Source organism: Pongo pygmaeus, chromosome 21 (assembly GCF_028885625.2).
Source record: "Pongo pygmaeus isolate AG05252 chromosome 21, NHGRI_mPonPyg2-v2.0_pri, whole genome shotgun sequence".
In the NCBI taxonomy this organism is placed as follows: domain Eukaryota; kingdom Metazoa; phylum Chordata; class Mammalia; order Primates; family Hominidae; genus Pongo; species Pongo pygmaeus.
In genome coordinates this window covers 31,796,760-31,820,835 of record NC_072394.2, presented here as the reverse complement: position 1 = coordinate 31,820,835, position 24,076 = coordinate 31,796,760, and the positions used below count along the sequence as shown (strand labels likewise).

General features: G+C 50.2%; 1 protein-coding gene across 1 annotated transcript in view; it reads right to left on the bottom strand.

Annotated features, from left to right (window-relative positions):
* Positions 1-485: 485 nt before the first annotated feature.
* Positions 486-24,076, bottom strand: part of LOC129021594 (serine/arginine repetitive matrix protein 1-like) — a 33,701-nt gene continuing 10,110 nt past the window's right edge. Inside the window, exon 4 of the mRNA XM_063659088.1 lies at positions 486-1,878. The gene's annotated coding sequence lies outside the window, so the exon portion shown is untranslated. The remainder of the gene's footprint in view (positions 1,879-24,076) is intronic.

Below are 24,076 nucleotides of genomic sequence, written 5' to 3'. Positions count from 1 at the left end.
CAGAATGAGGGGTCCAGAAAGATCCCGGGAGACACTCAGAGACACACAAGTTAGGAGACAGACTGGAGAGATAGGAACTTGAAACCTGCCCCACTCCCAGCCATGCTTGTCCTCACACTCAAAGAACCACAGGAACCAGACAGCAGCCTCCATCCTGGCTCTGCATCTGGGAACCATGGTTACGGCTGCTGCTTGATTGGCAGGGGGTCCAGACACATTCGAGCTACCCCCTGATTCCTAGAGGTTGTGTGAGAAGCAGGAGCAAGGGCCAGGAGAGAAGCTGGGGGTCACCAGCAGGCCCCGAATACCACCCTCTAACCTTTCCCTCCCAAGCCTATCATCCAGGCACCTCGCACTGCCACGAAATCCTTTTTAGAGCTCTGAATTAAAAATAAATTTGCAAGCACATAACCAGATGTTACATGGGGAAAAGATAAATAACTCAGCCTGTCAAGGAACTGCCTCATCTCAGTCAACCCTCTCTCTTTCACAAGGTTTTAATTTTTAATTTCACAGCGGTAACTATAGCAACCTGCAAAAATAATATATTCCAAAGCAAAACAACTTTCTTGGCTCTGGCTTGGCATCTCCATGTTCCCTCCTTCCCTCCTCTCCACCAACTTCACGCAGGTCTGTGCCCAGAGTTGATGAACGCTCTCAGCTTTGAATGCCCTCATTCATTAAGTAATTAATTCATTCATATACAAGTATCTCTTGCCATCCAAATCCATAGAACTCCTAAATTCAGGTAGCGGGTATTGGACAATGGACTCAGAATCATGTGGGACGCCATGTTGTCCTAACCTATTTTGTTTCTAGGTTTTGAGTATATAGGAAAATTTGGATAGCAAGAGACACCTGTATTCACTGGGGACTTAATTTGTCCCAGAGTCAGTGCTAGGCAGGCCCTGGGGTGAGAGAGAATAGGACTGATCCTGCTCTTAAGGAGCTCACAGTCCTGTTGGGGAGACAGAATACAAACACATAATTACAATAAAGTAATATAAGTATTGGATACAAGGGAAAAATAATATACAAATGGGGCAAAAAAGAAGGGAGAGGTTGTCAATATCTAGGATGATCTAGGTAGGCCTCACAGAGAAGGTGACTTCTGAGATGGGTCTTGCTGGATGAGTAGAAGGTTTCTGAATGACCAGCATAGGGAAGGGCACATCAGGCAGGTGGAACAGCACGTGCAAAGGCAGAGACAGATGAGATAGGTCCGTATGGCCTAAGCATAGGATGAGAGTCATACTTCAAAAAGATACGGAGAGGTTGACAGGGGAGAAACATACAGAGCCTTGAATGCTGGGCTGACTTCAGCGTGGAGGCCAGGGGAAATCAGCCACATAGGGAGTGGGGCAAAACATAAAAGGCCACTCTGAGGACAAGTGTGGCCAATGGATTAGAGGGCAAAGAGTGCAGACAAAGCCTGTGGGGGAATTCAGGTGGGTGGTGGCTGCAGGGAAGAAAAGAGTGAAAAAAGTCTCAGTTTGGGTTCCCTAAGAAGCAAACCTTGAGCCGAGGATCCAATCTTATTTGAGATGGGACCCCAGGAAGCACTGATATGGGGAGGAGGGAGAGGGAAGTGAGACAGGGAAAGGAAGAAGGCTGATAAAATGTTTATTAGAAAGCCAGTTAGCACCATGGGCCACGGGAGCTCAGTCCTGCTGGGAGTTCTGCGAGACGGCACTGAGCGTGCCTCAGAGTTGCCCACTTCAAGGGTAGGAGGCTGGAGGATCTCAATGCCAATTCGTAGAGTAATTGGTTGGAGGATGCTCCCAGGAGGCATCAATTCCTGGTGAGCAGGGTCCAGTGCCAGATAAACCCTCAAGCAGAGACTCATGTGCCAGCAGCCAGACACAGGGCCCAAGTGTCCTGAAACAGAAAAGAAATGCCAAGGGAACTCAGGTGGGGCATTAAGAGCATCTGCCCCTGTGGAATTCTGAAAGATAGTCAGTGAGCATACTGGGAGACTCCAACATCTGGCAGAGAGGCAGACGCACTGACACACACAGCTGGGACAGGTGGGTCATGGGCAACAGGGCTCAAGTGAGGACAGACCCATCCCCATCCTGTGCCCAGGCTGCCCAAGGGTCCCAGTGGGATGCTGTGGCTCATGCTGTAAGGAGGCTGAGGGAGGAGGTTCACTTAAGGCCAGGAGTTTGAGGTTGCAGTAAGCTATGATCCCACCACTGCGCTCCAGCCTGGGTGACAGAGCAAAACCTTGTCTTAAGAAAAATTAAAAAAAAAAAAAAAAAAAAAGAATCCCAATGGGGCTCAAAGGCTGGGTGACACTCCTCAGCACATCCCCCTCCCATAATGGGATAGACCTTCTTTCCAAATAAAGAGTCCTCTCTCAAGTAAACAGAGCTTCCCTCTATCCCTGATTAAAACTGGAAAGTGGCAAGAAGAAAATGTGTCAAGTAGGAAGATGCACATACAGGATGTGTTCATGCAGGGATGTAACATTGATGGTGACCTTGTGTGAGCTACTTCACCTCCCCTGGCCTCAGTTTCCTCTTCTACAAGGTGTGGTTCATAGAGGTGCCCATTGCATTATCTTGTAAGAATGTAATTCGATGATGCATGGTGATGCCTAGAAGTCACCTAATCAATACTACCTGTGAATATCGTTCTTTTCTGCAATATTTTTTTTTTTTTAGTGTGGTGCACATGGAAGGCCCTGGGGAGACAGCAATCATCAAGCAAACTTGGTTCCTGCCCTCGTGCTGCCTCCAGCGTGGTGGACATGCTGAAATGCTTTATATAGAATGTTAAAGACAGCCAGATAAAAAATTATGCATAGAGCATGATTCTAATTTTGTTTAAACACACACACACTCACAAAGGCCCGAGGGATATACACCAACATGTAATGATAGTTAACACCAGATGATGGAATTGAAGGTGGCTTGCAGTTTTACAATTCTTTCCTGGCTTTTTTTTCCTTTTAAAATTTTCACAGTGGATTGTATTATTCGAACAGTCATTTTTGAAAAAATAAAGGAAAACAAGAATGCTTCTTTCTCTGACTCTCTGCCCATCACAAATTTCATCTGTTTCCTCGGGAACCAGGAGCTCCTGGCATTAGGGGCTGTTTGCTTGTACATTCCAGGGTCTACCCACCAGGCAGCCAGGTCTCACGTCCTGGCCTCATTCCCTGCTGTGGTGCACATTTGAAAAGGGGCTGGGGGTTGGAGTGGCCTCCATCAGAGCAACAAACCTGGACTGAATGATTGGTGAGTATGAAGAGGTGTGCCCTCTCTCAACCTGGGATCAGCTACCTGTGAAGACATGTTCTGTCCCAGGAGTCAGAGGGGAGAGATCTGTGTTTATCCATCTACCTGTGACTGCAAAGGTAAGGCTGTGCAACTCTGAGGATCAGTGTTAGCAGTTCCATTTTCCTGTATGCCCAAGCCACGTTCTCTAAACAGCTTTATCTGTAATAAGCTGACATTTTGTTCCTCACCTCTTGACTCCTGGGTCTCCTACTGCTTCTGAACTTCAGTGAGGGAGAAAGCAACATTATATATTGATGCCATAAAAATCACATAGTCCATACCTGGCTCCTAGAAATTGGCTATTAACAAAGAGATTAGGTGCCTATTTTTCTCAAGTTTCCTCTCCCTTTTGACACCTAGGACTGTGAGATAGACCCAATGTTCTTGGAAAGATCTAGTAATGTCTCCTGTAGTGAACTTGATGGTATTGTCTGTCTGAGTCCCTTTTTGGGAAAATGGTCCCTCCTCCACACCATGTAAACTTGGGGTTTCCATCAAGATCACCAAAACAAGAGTGGTCATGGGTCCCATTCAGGACCAAAGTGATTTTCTGGGATGAGTATTTGGCATAGATATGGATATATAATATATGTAGGTATATGACATGTATATGATAGATATATACACATGGATGTATGATGTGCATAGAGGATATATGACATATATATGATATATATAGGATATACAATATATGACATATGTGACATATATAGGATATACAATATATGACATATGTGACATATATAGGATATACAATATGTGACATATATGACATATGCACATGGATATATGATATATAGAGAGGATGCATGATATATGGCATATATATTATAGATGTACACAGATACATGATATATATGCCTCGCTCCTGCCAGGCTTGCTGGGCTTGTTGCATACATGTTTGGGTGCACCTGCTGGTGGCCAGCTTCCCTACCACACATTGACAGCCTGCCTGGAGGCTAAAGCCAACCAGAAAAGATGACCCTGTTGAGTTCCTGTATCCAGCCATTCTTGAAACCACCTTCCTAGACCAGAACCAATACATTCCCTCTTTTCCTTAAGTAGTTTGAGTTGGGTTTTTATCAGTTGAAGCTAAGAGAATCCTGACTAGCATATTGCAGTGAATACATACTGGTTAGAAGGCTGTGACCACCCAGAATCCATGCCCCCTTCCTAAGTAACCCTCATTGTTTAGGAAAATCACCTCTCCTCCATTGAATTCACCTGGGGGAACTGCTGGGCATGACACTGCTCCTTCCTTCACTCCTAGGTCACTACCTACACCCCCACACAAGACCAGGTGAATTGGCCATGAGTCCCTTCCAGGCCTGCCCATAAAACCTCCCCCATGCTCCTCCACACCCTGCCTTTTCCTCTCCTCTGCTGGGGGATGCAGAAGATCAAAAAATAATCAAGATCCCCTCCCCTGGATGGAAGGGCCTGGATCTCTGAGTGTGACCATGAGGAGTTGACCTACACTGGACTGTGACCTGAGTGACAAGTAAACAGATTGTGAGTCATTGAGATTTGGGGGTTGTCTGTTAACAGCAGTTATCCTGCCCTAACTAACACAATAGGCTGGCACATTGGAGAGCTATCTGAGAGCCATTATCCTAAGAGCTTTCCATTCAACCACGAATATTTACTGAGCCCCTATTCTGTGCTTGCACAGCCCCCTGTGTTTCCTGGTATCCTGCACTGCCCACGATTGCCTCTCTCCTGGTCTGGCTGTCTTCTCTCTCTAGACAGTAAGTTCCCCAAGAGATGGGTCCTTATCTGTCTTCATCCTCTGCACTGTGTCCCTGGTATCCAGTTTAGCATCAGGAACATAGCAAGTGCTCAGTAAGTATTGATTGATTGGATTTGCAAAATGACCAGATGCATAAAGTTGTCATGAGGCTTAAGCGAGGTTCTGATTGTGAAGTGTCATGGCACACAGGAGGTCCTCTGCAAATACAGTAAAAATGAGCTAAATCAAGGTGCATGTGGGCTGGGCAAGGCTTTCAGTGGGAGGGCAGATTTTAGCCAGGACTTGTCCTGCCTTATACCCTACAGAGAGCTAAGTTATCTCTGGTCCTGGCTGGTCCCAGGCTCTATGCAAGAGGAAGGATGGGGACCAGCTGTTTCCTGGAGGGAGCCCCAGTCCCAGAGGCTTTGAGCTGTGGTAGGGGTGAGGCAACACTTCAGGAAATAACATTTCAAAGGCTTTGGCTGTGAGAGCAGACTTCTCACCCCTGCCTTGTGTGGAGGTGGGTGTGGGATGCCTGGTGAGCCTCTGGGGTAAAGCATCCCTTTCACGGTTTGAAATCTCATCTCAGGAAAGCTTAACTCCTTGCACCCCGTTCTACTGACTATAGACAGGCTCCAGGGATTTAGCCCAAGACTCCTAGGATAATGTCCAAACTCCATACCTGGGGTAGGAATGGGGGCACGTGCAGCGTGTCCAAGCAGCATAATGTAGCAGTTAACAGCTTGGGCTCTGGAGGCAGAATGCCTGGGTTCAAATCCTGGCTCAGTTCATATGGTAGCTGTGAGACTTGGGATGACTCAGCTTATCTGGACCTCAGTTTTCTCATCTGTAAAATGGGATTATAATAGTAACACACTAGAAGATTGTTAGGAAGATGACCTCGCTTTGACAACTAATGGAGTTTTTCTTTCTATCTTTCTTTCTTTCTTTTCTTTCTTCCTTTCCTTTATTTCCTTTCTTTCTTCTTCTTTTTTTTTTTTTTATTTCAGATCTCACTCTGTGCCCAGGCTGAAGTGCAGTGGTGTGATATCAGCTCACTGCAACCTCTGCCTCCCAGGTTCAAGCAGTTCTCCTGCCTCATCCTCCCGAGTAGCTGGGACTACCAGTGCACACCACCACACCCAGCTAGTTTTTGTATTTTTTTTTTAGTAGAGATGGGGTTTCACCATGTTGGCCAGGCTGGTCTCAAACTCCTGACCTCAAGTGATCTGCCTGCCTCAGCCTTCTGAAGTGATGGGATTATAGGCATGAGTCACCACACCCGGCCAAGTGTGTTTCCTAAATGTTTTAATTCCTAACATGGCAACTATCAATAGATAAACCGACATAAACAAAATTCTTTGGGATCCACAGTAATTTTTAAGAGTATAAAGGGGTCCTGAAACCAAAACATTAAAATCCAGTGTCATGTGATAACTTCACACTACACATGCCAGATGATTCCTCTGGCATCAATTCTTCACTTCCTCCTCTCCTCCCCCAACCTGCCATGACCTAGTTTGGACCCTGTGCTCTGTCCAAATGAGCAACTGAGGCACCTACCCCAGGAGGCCATGAGGGTTCCTCCCTCCACACCCCTAAACAGCAGCTGTCTACCTTGAATTCTGTGGTTTCACTATCCTGAAGGAAACTGTACTTACTCTGCAAGGCCCAGGGGCTTCTGCCTCCTGCAGGAAGCCTGGCTGACTGCCCTAAATGGAGCCCTTGGTCCTCTGAGCTCACACAGCACTGCCCAGTCATGAGGGCAGATGGCCAAGGCACCTTCATCAGTTTTGCTGGAGAAAGCCCATCTTCTCACTAGACTGCATGCTGCCTCTGGCTTTGGGGTCAGAACAGAGCTGAACTGGGTCATCTTGGGCAAGTCACTGCCCCTCTCTGAGCCTGTTTCCTTATCTGCAGAATGGGGTAATTATTAGACTTACTGTGCAGATCTTGGAAGGACTGGATGAGCAAATGCACTGGATTAATTTGCTAGTGCTGCCATAACAAAGTATCACACTCGGCCAGCCGCTGTGGCTCATGACTGTAATCCCAGCACTTTGGGAGACTGAGGCAGGTAGATCACCTGAGGTCAGGAATTCGAGACTAGCCTGGCCAACATGGTGAAATCTCATCTGTACTAAAAATACAAAAATTAGCAGGGCATGGTGGTGGGTGCCTGTAATCCCAGCTACTTGGGAGGTTGAGGCAGAAGAATCGCTTGAACCCAAGAGGTGGAGGTTGCAGTGAGCCAAGATCATGTCACTGCACTCCAGCCTGGGAGACAGAGAGAGACTCCAACTCAAAACAAAAACAAAAACAAACAAACAAACAAACAAAAAACGAAGTGTCACAATTGGCTGTGATACTGGTGCTTCAAAAAAAACCAACCCTGCTGACACCTTGATCATGAAGTTCTAGCCCCCAGAATTGTGAGACAATAAATTTCTGTTGTTTTGTGCCATGATGCTTCACAATTAAAACCTCACTTAAGCATCACAATGACTTTGTGCATCTGGTCATTTTGCAAATCCAATCAATCAATACTTATTGAGCACTTGCTATGTTTCTGACACTACACTAGATACCGGAGACACAGTATAGAAGACAGACAAGGACCCAACTCTCAGGGAACTTATGGTCTAGAGAGAGAAGATACGGCAGGGCCTCGCGGGCCACTCTAAGGACTTTCACTTCTCCTCTGCACACAAGGCGGAGCCACAGGATATTCTGGTGCTTCAACAACAGAAGTTTATTGTCTCACAATTCTGGGGGCTAGAAGTCCAAGATCAAGGTGTTGGCAGGGCTGGTTTCTTCTGAGGCCTCTCTCCTTGGCATGTAGATGGCTGTTTCTTTCTGTGTCTTTACCTGGTCTTCCCTCTGTGTGTGTCTGCATCCTAATCTCCTCTTCTTATAAAGGTGTCCTTATAAAGGACACCAGTCATACTGAATTAAGATCCACCCTCAATGATCTCATTTAATTAATTACCTCTTTAAAGACCCAGTCTCCAAATACAGTCACATGCTAAGGTGTTGGGGGTTGGGGCTTCAACGTATGAATTTGGTGCGGGTGGGAGGAGACATAATTCAACTTATATGGCATCTAAAACATTCTGCCTAGGGCTGTCAGGTGTAAGTAAGCTGTGCTTCTCTCTCCACTGCCACCAGAGCCTGGGGCTGCGGTCAGTGGCTTGGGCTGGGCCTTTAGACCCTGAATAAATCGGTCATCAGATATGAGCTGCCCAGGGAGGGGACATGACCTCAGGCAAGACTGCTCTCCTTAACTGGGCAATCTCCAACAGGGACTTTGCTGCACCATCAATAGCTGGGCAGTAAGTCCTTCTTTCCTGAGGCAAGCTGCGCACCCACCCTGCCCCTTTACTTGCTACATGACCGTGGGTAAGCTCCTTGCTTTCTCTGAGCCTCAACTTCCAAAACTGGAAAAAAAATAAAATGACTTGCAGAGGGATGATGATGAGATGGGGTCATTGCTGGTATTTTTATTTAGGCAACAATTTATTTTATTGAGCACCTACTATGTGCCAGGCATTGTTCTAGGCTCTGGGGATATAGCAGTGAATAACATGGACAAAATCTCAGTTAAAGCTGATGTCATTATAGGGACTGCCAGGCACTAAACAAATAAGCAAGTAAAATACACAGCATGTCAGATGCTGATAAGTGCTGTGAAAAAGTAGCAATTAAACCAAGAAAGGGGAAGTGAGAGTGTGAGAGGCAGCGGTGTGGAAAGGAGGGTGTCACAATTTTAAATAAGATGGTCAGGGAAGGCCTGTCTATGAAAAGATTTGGCAAGGTGAGGGGGCCCTCTAGATATCTCCAAGCAGAGCTTTGCAGGCAGAAGGGCGGTGAGCGTGCCTAACATGGTCCATGAATGCACGGCCTGAGCTCAGTGAGCAAGGGGGACCTAGACTGGACATGAGGTCAGAGGAGTGGCCAGGGTCAGCCAGGGCAGGGCCTTGCAGGCCACTGTCAGAACTTTGGCTGTTCCTCTGCATGCAATGTGGAGCCACAGGAGTCTTCTGAATGCAGGAGGGAGCGTGACCTCACTTTGATTTTACTAACACAGGGTAACCCAGGTGACAAGAGGAGATTGCAGCCGGCTCCTCACTGAGGCCCTGCTCCCACCTTCCAGCCCCGCTGGGCCCCACCCAGTAAGCCCTGCCCAAGCCACCACCCCCTCTCCACACACACATGCTCCATCAGTCCCACGCCTGCTTGTCCGTCAAGTTTCAGTCTAGCCCTCACCTCCTCCTTTGGGAAGCCAGCCCAGAGCTCCTGACCTGCCTCATCCCTCCCTTCCCAGAGAACCAGGAGGCAGTTAGGGGACAGGCCTTGGCAATCAAGTGCCGGATTCAAATCTTCCCTACTTAGAATCTCTGAACCTCAGTTTTCTTCTTCTGTAAAATGGACATAATAATAACAGACCATTAAAAACCCACCCTCAGGTAGTAAGTGAAATCCGAAGTTCAATTGTATAAACTGCACGACAGTACCATTACAGGGCAATGAACATCAGCATTATCAGCTGGTCTGTGTTGTCCTGAGAGCAAAGACATAAAGCTCACACCGCCCACCACCACCAGAGAAAGTTCCAATGGTCACAGGGCTTGTTTCCTAACCTCCTCCCACCCCAGTCAACCCAAGACCGCCCACACTTGAGAACAGGGGCTGGACCAAGGCTGGCTGCTCATTCCCACTGAAGCTATGTTCACCACGTGACCACAGGGCTGTGGCATGCAGTGATGAGACATCCTTGGGTGTGTGCCTGGCACATTGCATGAGTGTCACATGCTGCCGCTGCTGCACCCATCACGCCATGTAGGAGGATCTCCTTCCTCTTACGCTGCCTCCAGCCTATGAGAGGATGTAGGTAATGACTATGTTCACAAATATCACAAATGCTTGGTATACAGCAGGGGCTCAATAAATGCTTGTTAGAGGCAACCAGAGCACAGCCAGATTGTGTGTGTGTGTGTGTGTGTGTGTGCTGACTGTACCATTTTCCAGATGTGTGTCCCACAGCCCATCACTTTGCCTCTCTGAGCCTCTGTTACCTCATCTATAAAATGGGAGGACTCATTCCTCCCTGGAAGGGTGAGTGGGGCATCCCCAGGGCTCCTGTGCCTCAGTCACAGGATGGCACCAACGTACCCAGAGGATATCTGGCAGGTGCACAGTAGACATAATAGTTCACATAATAGTGACAACCAGAGCCACCATAGCATCTGGCAGAGCAGACTTGTGAGTGAGCTCTTGTGAGTCACAGGTTGGGGCTTCCCTATATAACCTGGTGAGGCTCACAGGAGCCCAATGGCTTAGAGTGGCAGATAGGGCCATGAGTCGGGCCATTGTCTCTGTGTCATCAATGATTCTGTGTTTGGTAGGTTTGCTCTAGACTCAGAGAAGAGCAAGACTCACTGAGAGCCTCTTCCCCTCTACTAAGTTTTGAATGTGCCCCGCAGAGTTCACATATTGGACATGTAATCCCCAATGCAAGAGTGGTGACATGTAGGACCTTTAAGGGATGATTAATGCCATTATCATGGGAGTGGGTTGTTATCGTGGGATTGGGTTCTTGGTAAAAGGATGAGCTCAGCAGCCTTCCCTCTTGTTCTCTCTTGCACAATCTCTTACCCTTTTGCCTTCCACTATGGGATGATGCAGCCCAAGGGCCCTCTCCAGATGCCAGCTCCATGCTCTTGGACTTCCCAGTCTCTAGAATCATAACCAAATAAATTTCTATTCATTATAAATTACCCAGTCTGCAGTATCCTGTTATAGCAGCATAACACGGACTAAGACACCATCCTTTGCCCCAGTTCAGGGCAAAGAGGCCTCAAGAAACCCACCATTTGTGAGAAACTTTTATGTGTTTCCCGGACTTTCTAGGTATTTACTGACAGCTAACTGTTACGGAGCACTTCTAGCACTAGGTACTGCTCTGTGCTCTTGTACCGCCTCAGACAAGGTCCCACAGGAACTCCTTGACACAGGTATTGTTATCACTATTTTGCAGGTGAGGCAACTGAGGCACAGAAAGCTTCCCAGAGTCATACAGGTAGGGTGATGGAGAAAAATTTGGGGTCTAAGTCTGAGTCCCTGAGCTTTCTGCTTAGGAGGCAGCCTAGCCTGGTTGTTAAAGCTGTAACTCCTTCCAAAGCCAGGCCACCAGGGGTCAAAGTAGGCTCTTCCCCTTTGTTCTCCTTGCCTCAGTTTCCTTATCCAGAAAATGGGAGCAATAGGACCTACCTCATCAGACTGTTGTGAGGATTAAGTGAGGGCTGTGTTTACAGTGACAGACAATCCACAATCTATAAAAGTGCACGCTAGTCCTACCAGATTCCTCCTTCTCTTAGCTCAGAGGACTTCTCCCCACGTGTCTCTGTCAGTCTTATTTCTCTCTCTTGCTCTTTGCCATCTCTTCTGAGGCATATCTGTCTTGCTTTGAAAAGCTTCTCTTTGTCACTTTCCTCTCTATCTTGTTCCCTTCTGGGTCCTAAATCCTGACTCTGAGTTTATGTGCTGCATAAACTTCAGCATAGCACAGGGCAACCCTCCTGACTGTGGATACTCTCAAACTTTATAGAAATTTCTCCTGGGGAACTGGCTAAATGCAGACTCCTGGTTCCACTGAGAGATTCAGATTCTATAGGTCCAGGATGGGGTGAGAGAATCTGAGTTTTAATCACTATCCTCTCCACAACCTTTCACCCTGTGACCTCCCAGGCTGGCTCTTGAACTATACTTTGAGAAGCACTGCATTTGCCCTCAGTTTCCTCATCTGTCAATTTGGAGTAAACAGAAACTACCTCCCAAGGTTGTAAAGATGAAATGAAATAATTTGTCTGGAAAGCAAACACCTTTTCTCTGTCTCGGCTTTTGTAAAATTTATTTTGTCTCTGACTTTCCCATTCTCTGTTTCTGGTGTTTTTCCTATTTCATTCTCTGTCCTCTCTCTCCCTACACTCTACCTGGAAGTGGACCCGACTCCAGAGCTGAAATGGAAAACATTGAACAGGTGTGGCCCTTCTGTAAAGGCTGGAGGCCCCAAGACCATCCAAATGGCCTGTCCAGCTCTTTCCTACTGGCACCCCAGCAGTCCCCAAGACCAAGCATCCCTACCCCTGCAGCCCCCACAGCAGCAAAGCTGGGGAAAGATGGGGATCCATTGTGCAGGAATGGCCCTGCTGCTATGGAAACCAGCACTCAGAAAATACTCAGAGATGATCCATTCTGGGGAGCGGCCCGGCCTTGGGAGAGGGGGAAAGGCCAAACTCTGCACCTTGGACTTTGCCCTCCCATTACCAGCCATGTGATGCTGGGCAAGTCACTTAACCTCTCTGAGCCCTCCTCTCCCTCACCGGGCCCTGAGCAGCAGCCCCCATTATCGGTGGGTGATAACCGCCGCTGATGACTGAACGCTGCTCTGCGGCTTTCAAGCCTGAAGACACGCCAAATTGCCATTTGCTTTCATTACTGCGAGCTCGAAATATTCTAGTGCCAGCTTGCTGCATGACCCCGTGCCTCCGAGGGCCACCAAACGATTTCCATGATAGAATTCCCTCTCACAGAGGTGCAGAGTCCACTCTGAGTCACTCTACAACACACACACACACACATCACACATGCACACACACATCGCACACACACACACTAGCTACTGAGCTAAGTTGCCCATACACTCGCCTCACCCCGGTTGTGCTGCGATTCCTCTTCTAGGAAGGGAAGAAGTGAATACAATGTCTCCTGATTACTCCATCAGCAGCGCCCAATGCTCTGCAGCTGCAGAACTTATCTCATGGTGCATTTTCCTTCCTCAATGTCTCCCAGGGCACCTCCCCTCCAAGATCCCTCCCACGGTTCCCCGTGCCTCCAGGCCTAAGTCTAAGCTCAACAGCCTGACCTTTGAGGCTCCCAGAGCCAACTGTGCCCTTGCTCCACAATGTCACCCCTCTATTTGCGACAGCAGTCCCTGTGAAGGCAGGGATTCTGTTTGCCATTGTAGCTGCTGGAACCCCAGTGCCTGGGTCAGTGCCTGGCACATCCTGAGGCCAGGGGAGCAGAGGATAAGGGCATGCACGAGAGGGTGGCTACCACGTGCCACTCACCCCAGGGACATCAAGTAAGACCCTTACCCTCCTTGTGCCTCAGCTTCTCACTCTTCACAACACACAGTAACACACCACACACATATACACTCTCAAACTCACACACACACAGCAACATAAACACACATCCCACACTCCCCCATACACAGACACGCACACCACGGTGTACGAAGTGCATCGGACCCCCTGGCCATCTGGCCATCCCCTAAACAAGCTGTGCACTTTCCTCCCTCCTTACCTTTGTTCACTCAGTTTCTTCTTCCAAAAACCCGCTTCTAACAAGTTCTTCCAGAGCTCTCAGGGATCTTCTGCACGTGACTCCTCCTCAGTAATCAATGTAATTTCTCAGAGAACATGATGACTTGCCCAAGATCACACAAGAAGTGTGTGGCTGCAGAGCCTGTGTCAGAACCCAGGCCTTGGGGTGGGGGGGGGGGGGGAGGGGGCGGGGGGGATACTGAGTCCAGCTGCTCTGAAGAGCATCCGTGCATTTATTCAGCCAGCCAGGCGTCTGTTTGTTTGTTTTCCCAACACACACTTATTACGCCCCAGGCAGTCTGCTCAGTGCTGGGGACCCAGCCATGAACAAGGCCAGCACACGCAGCCCAGAGAAGCAGACAGATGCTAAACAAGTAATTACAAGTGTGATGGATGCCACAAAGGAAAAGCAGCGAGGGCCCTGGGAGGGGACAGTGGGGGATGCCAACATCTCCCATTTGTACAAGGTTTGCAGAAACCTTACCGCAGTGGTTGTCCTGCAGCACCTCGCATCAGAATCCCGTTTAAAGCCCCCAGGCATGCAGACCCAGCACTTCTGGGGAGGGCTGTTTCTTCCCAGGGAAGGACACTGTGAGGTTTGAGGACCACAGCTTTAGAGGCCTGGGTGAGGGAGGCTGAAGGTGGTAAATGTTTTCTAAGTAAGTCTCGGGCTGATTCACTTCCTGCCAGGCCACTGAGGTAGGCAGCATTAGCCCCATTTTACAGAGAAGCGAACCAAGGCCTAGAAAACCCCAGTGATTAGTGAGTATAGAAGAGGGATTCGAACCCAGGCCTGTCAGACTCCAGATCTCAGGAAGGTCCTTAAAGATGGCCCGGCTCCTGGGTGCCCAGCACACAACCCTGCCAAATGGGCTTACAGTTAAAAGGGAAACCACTAGCACTCAGTGACCCCAGGTCACCGATGACAAGGTGCCACTTGTGCTTTACAACAGAGCATGTTAGTCACATGGTGCTAAGTGGCTCTGACATCACAGTGGGCATCCAGCCAGGTACCTCCACTGACCAGGTGCATGGCCTCAGGCAACTTGCTTAACCTCTCTGGGCTCAGTTTCCTGTCTGCAAGACGGGACAATGGTGGTGGGGAGGAGTTTCTCTGCTTAGGCCTCCTTGCCTCCCCTCCCCCTCTCCCTCCCTCTGCTCCAGGCACACTGGCCTCCCAGCCTTTCTCAAACATGCCAGGCCCTGTCCCTGCTCAGCAGCTTTGCACATGCTGTTCCTTCTGCCTGAACACTCTTGATGTATAGCTACATGTCTCCGCTCATATGTCACCTTTTTCAGAGAGACCTTCCCCGACCTCTTGGCAGAAATCACCCCCACACCATCCCCCTGTATCCACGCTCCTGTATCCACCCCACTGTATCCAACCCCCTGTATCCACCCCCCTGTATCCATCCCCCTGTATCCACCCCCCTGTATCCATCCCCCTGTATCCACCCCCCTGTATCCATCCCCCTGTATCCACCCCCTTGTATCCATCCCCCTGTATCCATCCCCCTGTATCCACCCACCTGTATCCATCCCCCGTATCCATCCCCCTGTATCCACCCACCTGTATCCATCCCTCGTATCCATCCCCCTGTATTCATCCCCCGTATCCATCCCCCTGTGTCCATCCCCCTGTATCCACCCCCCTGTATCCACCCCCCTGTATCAATCCCCCTGTGTCCATCCCCCTGTATCCACCCCCCTGTATCCACCCCCCTGTATCCATCCCCCTGTATCCACCCCCCGTATCCATCCCCCTGTATCCATTCCCCTGTATCCACCCCCCTGTATCCATCCCCCTGTATCCACTCCCATGCATCCATTCCCCTGTGTCCACCCCCTTGTATCCATCCCCGTGTCCATCCCCCTGTATCCATCCCCCTGTGTCCGTCCCCGTGTCCACCCCCTTGTATCCACCCCCCTGTAGCCACCCCCCTGTATCCATCCCCCTGTGTCCATCCCCCTGTGTCCACCCCCCTGTGTCCACCCCCCTGTATCCACCCCCTTGTATCCATCCCCCTGTGTCCACCCCCTTGTATCCATCCCCCTGTATCCATCCCCCTGTGTCCACCCCGCTGTGTCCATCCCCCTGTATCCATCCCCGTGTCCATCCCCCTGTGTCCATCTCCATGTATCCATCCCCCTGTGTCCACCCCCCTGTATCCACCCCCTGTATCCACCCCCTTGTATCCATGCCCCTGTATCCATCCCCCGTACCCATCCCCCTGTATCCATCCCCCTGTGTCTATCCCCCTGTATCCACCCCCTTGTATCCATCCCCCTGTATCCATCCCCCTGTGTCCATCCCCCTGTGTCCATCCCCCTGTGTCTATCCCCCTGTATCCATCCCCCTTGTATCCACCCCCCTGTATCCACACCCCGGTATCCATCCCTGTCTCCACCCCCCTGTGTCCAACACCCTGTGTCCATCCCCCTGTGTCCACCCCCCTGTGCCCATCCCCCTGTATCCATCCCCCTGTGTCCATCCCTCTGTATCCATCCCCCTGTATCCATCCCCACTTTATTTTTCTCCCCTGCACTGTCACAGCTTTGACCCCCACCTCCTACATGAGAATGTAAAGTTGCAGGAGGGTAGAGGCTTTGTTTTGTTCAGTTGTTTCCCCAGCCAAGGCTCTTGACTAGGGCCACCCAGAGTTAACAAGCATGCAAGGGCTCAAGCTAGCCAGGCCTTCTGCATTACCACGGCCTGTGAGGCCCCTGGCAGCCCATTGGAGGGGTCTCTAAGGCATCTGGGAGGCTGGTTCTAAGCATCCCGCCCCTAGCCTGGTAGACAGCGGGCATCATCAGAACATGTCTGAGGCTGTGCTGACCTGCTGTCTGAGAGCGGACACTGCCCGGGCTTCCTGGACCACAGCAAAGACGCTGAAGAGAGGGGCAATGAATTCCCCTGGGCCCCCTTCCCAAATGGCCCTGAAACTAGCAGGCAGTGGGAAACCAGCCCCAGGCTTGGCAGGGGCCTGGCAGAGGCTCAGTGCCGAGGGCCAAGGGCCTGCCAACCTCACTCCCCCAAACAGCGACCAATTGTCCCAGTGGCGCCCAAGTTCCCTGAAGACCTCCCAGCAGCCACTCTCTCACAGAGACACCCGCTCTCAAAGGGGCCAGCAGTCTGGCTGCTTCCGGCCACGACCACAACCAAGGAGGCTGGACCAGCATGGTGGTCCCAGCTTCACAGGAGGCCCCGGGACTTCCGAGCCCTGCTGGGAACTTGCAGCCGGGTGCTTGATGAGGAGCGGGTGAGGACAGATCCCGGGGGCGGGCCAGTCCTCTTGGCATTTGTATGCAGGTGCAGGCCCATGAACATGAGCTGGAATCTATCAACAGAAAATAAAACACTCAGGGACAGAAGCCTCAGAAGACAAACTGCTGCAGGGCGAAGGTGGCAGCCACCTCTGCTTGCTGGGTATGCAACATGTCTCAGGCCCACTCTGGATAGGCATTCACCCAACCCTCAGACAGGGAGATGGGAACTGTGGAACCTCCATGTCTCAGAAAAGGAAATGAGGGAAGCCATTTGCCCAGAAGAGGGAAGCGGGATTTGAACCCAGGTCTCCCGGCAAGGCCTTGACCACTATGCTACATCCTAAATCTCTCTTGATGGCGATGAGGAGGGGCTGGTCACCAGGAGTCACGTTCCCACGACAAAGTCTCATTGGTGCCTCCCAGAGCAGCGGGTCTGAGTACTGCTGCAAACCACCTGTGTCAGAATGGGATGCAGACAGCTTCCTAGAAAGCCCATTCAGACCTGCTGTGGCTACATTTTTCACATGATGCTACTGGATTCTGAAGCACACTGGAATTTAAGAACCACTGGCTTAGGGACGATTCTGACCTAGACAGAACTAGCGCTTTATTTGTCAGGACAATAGACCTTGAGAAGAGCTGCCTATGTGGGATCTGGAGGTGACAATAAAAATGGCTGTTGATTGGTCACTGAGTATGTGCTAGGTCCTCTTTTAAGTGTTTCATTCTCATTTCATCCTCAGCACAACTCTATAGAAGAAGTAATAGTATTATCTTCCCCATTTTAGAGATGAGAAAACTGAGGCACAGGGAGCTTAAGTCTGTCCTGCCATCCTGTGAGATTCATGTAGTTGTTTGGAGGAGGTCCACCTTCCATCTGGGTGATCCCAGCACCTGCTAGGTGCCCTGTACACGCCTGCATACATGCCCTGTACATGCCTGCAGCACTGAATATGAACTAGGCCAGGTGCGTTTTGGTGGTGGGGGGTCCCAGGACAGAGCTTCCCAAGGGGCAAACTTTGGGAGCTCTCCTGTCCCAACTGCACCCCCACACACACATCCACCTTCCTGGGCATAGAGTCCCACTTACCCTAGTGTGGCTGAGCAAGGTGCCACCCCCTTCGTCTTCTTTGTCTATAAGTAGAACTTCTACTATGGAGCTATGAGGGAAATCGGGTCTAAATGGGGCCACTCAGACAAAGCCCTTAGGAAGTGGTCAAGTTTGGGATGTGGGTGTGAAACCCATCTGGATCCACCACTTGAGCGCTACACAGCCTTGCCTGTGCCTTTCACCCTCACATCTGCCTAGTGAGGATCAGAATTGTATGTAATTATGTGAAGGTGAAATATGCAAACTGCCTGTGCACAGTGGGCCTCACTGTACAGTTGCCGGTGAAACGTACTAAGATTGGTGCCACAACCCCGTCAGCAGAACACCTCTGACCCCTCCTTCCAGGCCTCGAACTAGGGGGTTGTATATGCCTGGCTGGTGCTCAGGCCTCTTCAGCTGGAGCCTGGAGCGGGAGGCCTGTTTGCTGGGTTACAGGAAGATCTGAGCTGTAGAGCTGGTGCTGGCGAGGAAAGGTATTTGCATCAGATAATAGGTAAAGTGTCTTGTTATTCCATTAACTTGTGTAGCAACGACTGCGGCAGAGGGAGGGAGCATTGGAAACTCGTAGGGTGGGCAGGGGATGAGCTCACTGACCCACAGCTAAGCCAGGGACTTCCAGGGGGCTCAGCAGCCTCAACAGGAGCTACAGGGGTGGCCTTTGGGCAGAGGGGTATGGGTGAGGCTGCCCCTCATTCCAGAACCCTAACCTTAAGGTAGGGCCCCAGCTGGGGGCAAAATCAAGAAGCACATCCCAGGCACCACCAGCGCCAGTGCCTCCCTCTCCCCCACCCCTAATTGACCTCTGAGTCCCTGGGGCTCAGGGACTCTGACCATGACCACAGCATGCAGCCTCCTGAACAAAAGCATAGATGCTGGAACCCCCTGGATGGGGGTTTGAATCCCGACTCCACCCTTGACAAGTTTGGTAAGTTGCACAGGCACCTAGCATTGCTGGGCTTTCTATTAAATAGGATACTACTATTACACTCATCCCTCCAGGCCATGTCATCCCTCCTCTGACAAATCCCATGGAGTCCCTGCCATGTGCTGGTGCCTTCTAGGCACTGGGAACCAGCAGGGAACAACAGGGACTAAGTCTTGTTCTAACGAAGTTTGCATTCCAGGTGGGGGAGGGTGCACATAAATAAATAAGAGAAACATGAGAAAGTGAAAAGTGCTATAAAACTTGGAAATGGGATAACAAGGGGCCAGGTGTAAGGAGGAGGGGTCTTTTAGAGACTGAAGGAAGGATACTCTGGAGGGAGGCATTTGAACTAAGGCACAGGTGACATCAACAGCCTTGAAGGGCCCCAGGTTGGCCTCAAGGGACACATTTGAGGAGAGGAAGGAGGCCAGTGTGGCTGAAGCAGAGTGGGCAGCAAAGATGGATAACCTGAGGATGGAGAAGAGTGGGGACTGGCCACATAGAGCAGCGTGGCTGTAGGATTCAGTTTGACTGGAAGCACCATGGCAGTCCCTGGAGGTTCAGAGCAGGGGAGGGACGTGATCTGATTTTGATGGTTCAAAGGCCTCCTGGCTGCTGGTAGAGGATGGATTGCAGGGGCCAGGGTGGTGCAGGGGAGCTGAAAAGAGGCTGGTACAGCCACGGGCATGACAGCAGCTGTGGTCTATGAGGGTAGTGTGGGGGAACGTGGGACGAGACAGTGGACCAGGGCTGGGCTGGGTTTTAAAGATACTGTCACAGGATCTGAGGATGATGAGCAGGAGAGGGAAAGGGAAGGGACAAGGATGGCACAGGTGATTGAGACCATGTATGTTAGCAGAGGGTTTATTGAGCATGGCCCCTTGCACACAGTAAGTGCTGGTAAACACTGCCCATTGGGAAAGCATAGTGTTCTATACTAAGCACCACCTTCTAAAGGAACCAGCCCTGTCGATCAACAGAGCGGCATTTCTGGTCTCAGATTCCTGGATTGCACCAAATGACCTCTGAGGGGATAACAGAGGACTCCACGCAGGAAGGGGTCAGGCAGTCATGTTGCCCAACATGTGCGGTGACAGTATAAACACCAGCGTGACTTGTCCCAGGTCACTGGGCTTGTTAGGGGCAGAGTGGGATCTCTTGACCCTGTAAAATGTCCTCTGGGATCTAAAGTCTGAGATTCCCAGTTGTGAGTCCTTCTCTGGACCTCGGGCTTCGGTAGCAGAGTCCAGCCTCAGAGCCTTTATGCTTGCTGTTCCCCTTCCTGGAGCCTCCCATGACCTTTGGATGTCAGTTGGCCTCTCTGCGCCCTCTCACCCCAGCAGTTCTGCAGAGGTCAGCCTTTAGAACTGACCCACGCCTCCCTGGGCCTGCAGGGTTTCACAGAGCTCGGCAGCAGCTTGGGTTACCCCTAGGGTCAGGTCATCACCATTGCCTCATCTCCTTCCACAGCCAACTTGGAAGGATTCCCCAGCCTTGTGCCAGGAGAGGCTGACACGACTGCCAGAGCCCCACTCTGTGGCGCCATAGGCCCTCACAGGGACTGCCCTGGCTCCTGGTGGCCAAACCACACAGGATAGAACCACCTTTCCTGCTGGGACACAGCCCAGGCGGAATCCCCCTTTCTTTCTCCTGGACCAATCAGATGTGAGTCAGGGACCCTCTCATTAACAATTTTCCTCCCTTCCTCCTCCCCTGTTATGAGGCCAGGAGCGGGTGTCGACCTACATGGAAGGGGAGGAGAGGTGCCAGTTGGAGCAAATGCCCAACCTGCCTCTTGCCTGGTAAGGTCACCCAGAAGCCTTGAGCCAGCAGCCGTTCCTTCCTCCATCTCCAACGGTCTGGCCTTATGCTAGCCCCCAACTCAGGACACAGACTTTATACTTAACCCCAAAGCAGTCCCTGCCTCACTTGGGGCCAAGTTCAGACAAGACGCAATCAGGGACTTAACTGGCTGCCAGAGAAGGCCAGCCGCCTGGTTATTAAATATTAAGTGGCAAGAGCCTGAGAATGTATAATTGCAAATGAGACTCTGAGCCAGATGTTGCCAACAGCTTGGACTGGCGCATGCAGTTGGGACCGACAGGGGATTTCAAGTCACCAAGCCAGGCTGCTGGCAAGGGCCCCACATTTGCTGGGCACCTGCTGGGTACCAGGCCCTGAACTGGATGCTACAGGTAAAAAGATTAATCAGACACGGCTCCAGCTTCAAGAGGTTCCCTGTCTGGTGAAGAAGTAAGAAAGGGCTCACAACCACAGGTAATCTTGGGCGTGGTGTGGGCCCCAGGGAAATATCTAGAAGGGGTTGGAGAATTGAGGCTTTAGAGTGGAAACGAGCTGACTTTGAACCATACATTCAGTCAGTCAGTCATTTAACAAACATTGGTTCAATACCTAATGTGTGCCAAATGTTGTAGATTCGGGGAAATAAGGTATTAAATAAACCAAACTTTCTCATGGTGCTTACAATTGAGTGAGAGCTTGTATTCCAAGGATGAACAAGGTTTGCACCAAGAAGAAGAGATAAAGAGGAAAGAGAGCCTGTGCAAACATTCAGAGGCATGAAGTCAAGTAGATGCAAGGTGAATAGGGAGTACACTGCAGCTGGACATGTGTGAAAGGGAGGGAGTGAGGCAGGGAGCAAGGGAGGGAGGGGATGGCTAGTAGCCAGAGCCTGAAAAGCTGCCACATTAAAGAGTGTAGGTGAGTCCTGGAGGGTTTCAAAGTACAGTGCAATGCCCTCCCTCAGGGACAGTCCACGGCTCCCAGTATTCTTGAGACAGGACATAGTCTGCTCTTTTTTTTTTTTTTTTTGAGATGAAGTCTCGCTCTTGTCCTCCAGGCTGGAGTGCAATGGCGTGATCTCGGCTCACTGCAACCTCCGCCTCCCGGGTTCAAGCGATTCTCCTGTCTCAGCCTCCCGATTAGCTGGGATTATAGGATTACAGGCACCTGCCACCAAGCCCGGCTAATTTTTGTATTTTTAGTAGAAATAGGGTTTCACCGTGTTGGCCAGGCTGGTCTTGAACTCCTGACCTCAGGTGATCTGCCCGCTTGGGCCTCCCAAAGTGCTAGGATTACAGGTGTGAGCCTCTGTACCTGACCGGACATAGTCTACTCTTTTAAGCAGTAAGAGGAAGCAATAAGAGGAAGAAGACACCCCACTGAATATCCTGGGGCATGTGTGTGGCTGCCTGGTTAGCCACCCACCCCCACCCCAGGCTGGGTTACTGAGCCTCCACCGAGGGAGGATCTCAGAGGAACCGAGCCCCGCCCCCTTACTCTCCCCACACCTGCAGCCTGTGCCAGCTCCTGAACTGCTGAGAACATCCTGGGAACATAGGTGCCTTTGTCTTTGCCAAGAACTCAGTCCCTGCGGAAGGTGGTGGTGGGAAGAGTAATATAAGACCCCAGACCCTTCAGGCAACAAGTCCTTGTCCAGCAAGAGATCCAGGGAAGATTCCAGTGCAACACTTCCAAGAATGTCCTCACTGGCTGGACCTCTGTCTCCACTGCCCTGCCTGGAGCCAGGGTGGGGTGGACTGGATGAACTTTCAAGGTCATTTCCTGGCCATGATTCTATACAAAGAGAAGGGGGACAAGAAGAATTGCATGTGCATGTGGAGATGCTAAAATCCCAGGAGGATTAGGGTCCTTGAAGAGGTTCTACGAGTCTAGAGTTGCATTTGGCTGAGATTCTAGAATTCTATAGTTCGACAATTCCAAGATTTTAGAATCCTCTGATTCTAAGACTCTTACTTGATTAGGGGAAGGAAGACATCGTAGTCATCACATCCTCTTAATAAAATTCACGCCTCTGGAAAGAACCCCACACCCATAACTCCAAAGCCAAGCAGGCTTGTTTTCCCCCTTTCTGCCTTTAAATTGTCTTTTCACTCTTTGGTGTCTGCTCATCTGCACACCCCCCTCCACAGTCCCTCCTCCAAGCCTGGCAGCCACACATTTGCCATCTGCATATAACCCAGTGATTAGCACAGCAGAGCAGGAGAGGAGGGTGTGGAACCCATGCTGCCTGCCAGTCAGACGGCCTTAAGTTGACCAGGCTGCAGCAAATCACCCCAGCTCCCTGAAAGGGCTGAGCAGGGAAGGGAAACACACTCCTGCAGATTCAGACACACACACAGAGACACACAAAGGAGGGCCCCAGGCACACAGACACACAAAGAAACAGAGAGAGATATGCACGCACACACAGACAGTGCAAACAGCACACGCCCACGTGTGCAGCACTCACACACATGCAAACAAACCAGAGACAGACACACAACCCCACAGTGACATACACCTGGACACACAGGCATGCAGAAACACAGAGAAAGACATGCACAGCACACATGGAAATTTGCAGTGCAACATAGACATACACACACACTCATATACAGCCACACAGCAAAACACACGATGCATGCATACACACACATATGTACAAACACATGCAAATAAATCCAAACAAATAGATACAGATCCAGAGTTACACAGATCAACACACTCCCGGAGGGACAACAGCACTGAGTTGTTAACACACCTCCAAATGAGAGTTGTCGGAATCCCCCTTTTCATCCCCATCTCCCACTCCCTCTCATTCATGGGACATTATTTAGGGCCCACTCTGCACACAACCTGGCACTGGGCCCCTGGGAGATCCCAGGGCTCTGACACGGTGGAGTAAGGGGAGGAACAGTTCAGTCAGTCCCTGGGAACTCAGAGGCAGCTAGAATACAGATAGGCACTGGGTTCAGGAAACCGTTCCCAGAGCTGTACAAAATGGATCGCCTGGAAAGGTGGTAAGTTCCCCGCCCCTGGAGGCAATCTAGTGCAACCAAGGGTTTTGGGCATCAGATGGGAGAGTGGGTGCCAGGGGAACTGAAGGCCTTTAAAATCTATTCCAGCCCTGAGAGTCTATTTCTATCAATTCCACTGGGCTTCAAAACAGTGGTCTTCAAAATTTTTTGTATCATATTCCCTATTAGTAAAAACATTTAAAACATGTATTCCTCAATGTATGTACATTTGATACTTTTTACAAATTTTTGTATATTTCTTTGTTATGTACTTCATAGAACATACACAAAAATAGAAAAATTTGAAATAATGAGATAAAGGTACATAGATCACTACTTTAAAGGACAGGTGAAACTGAAGGGAAAGTGATATAACATTTATTAAGTCCCTCCTGTGTGCCAGACTTCTGATATATATTATTTGAATCTTCAAATAGCTCTGTAAAGAAGCTGTCATGAGTTTTCCATTTTGCAGATGAGAAACTAAATGGCAAGACAAATAAAATCATTTCCCCAGTCTTGCCACCTGTAGCTGCCACGGCTGGAATCTGGA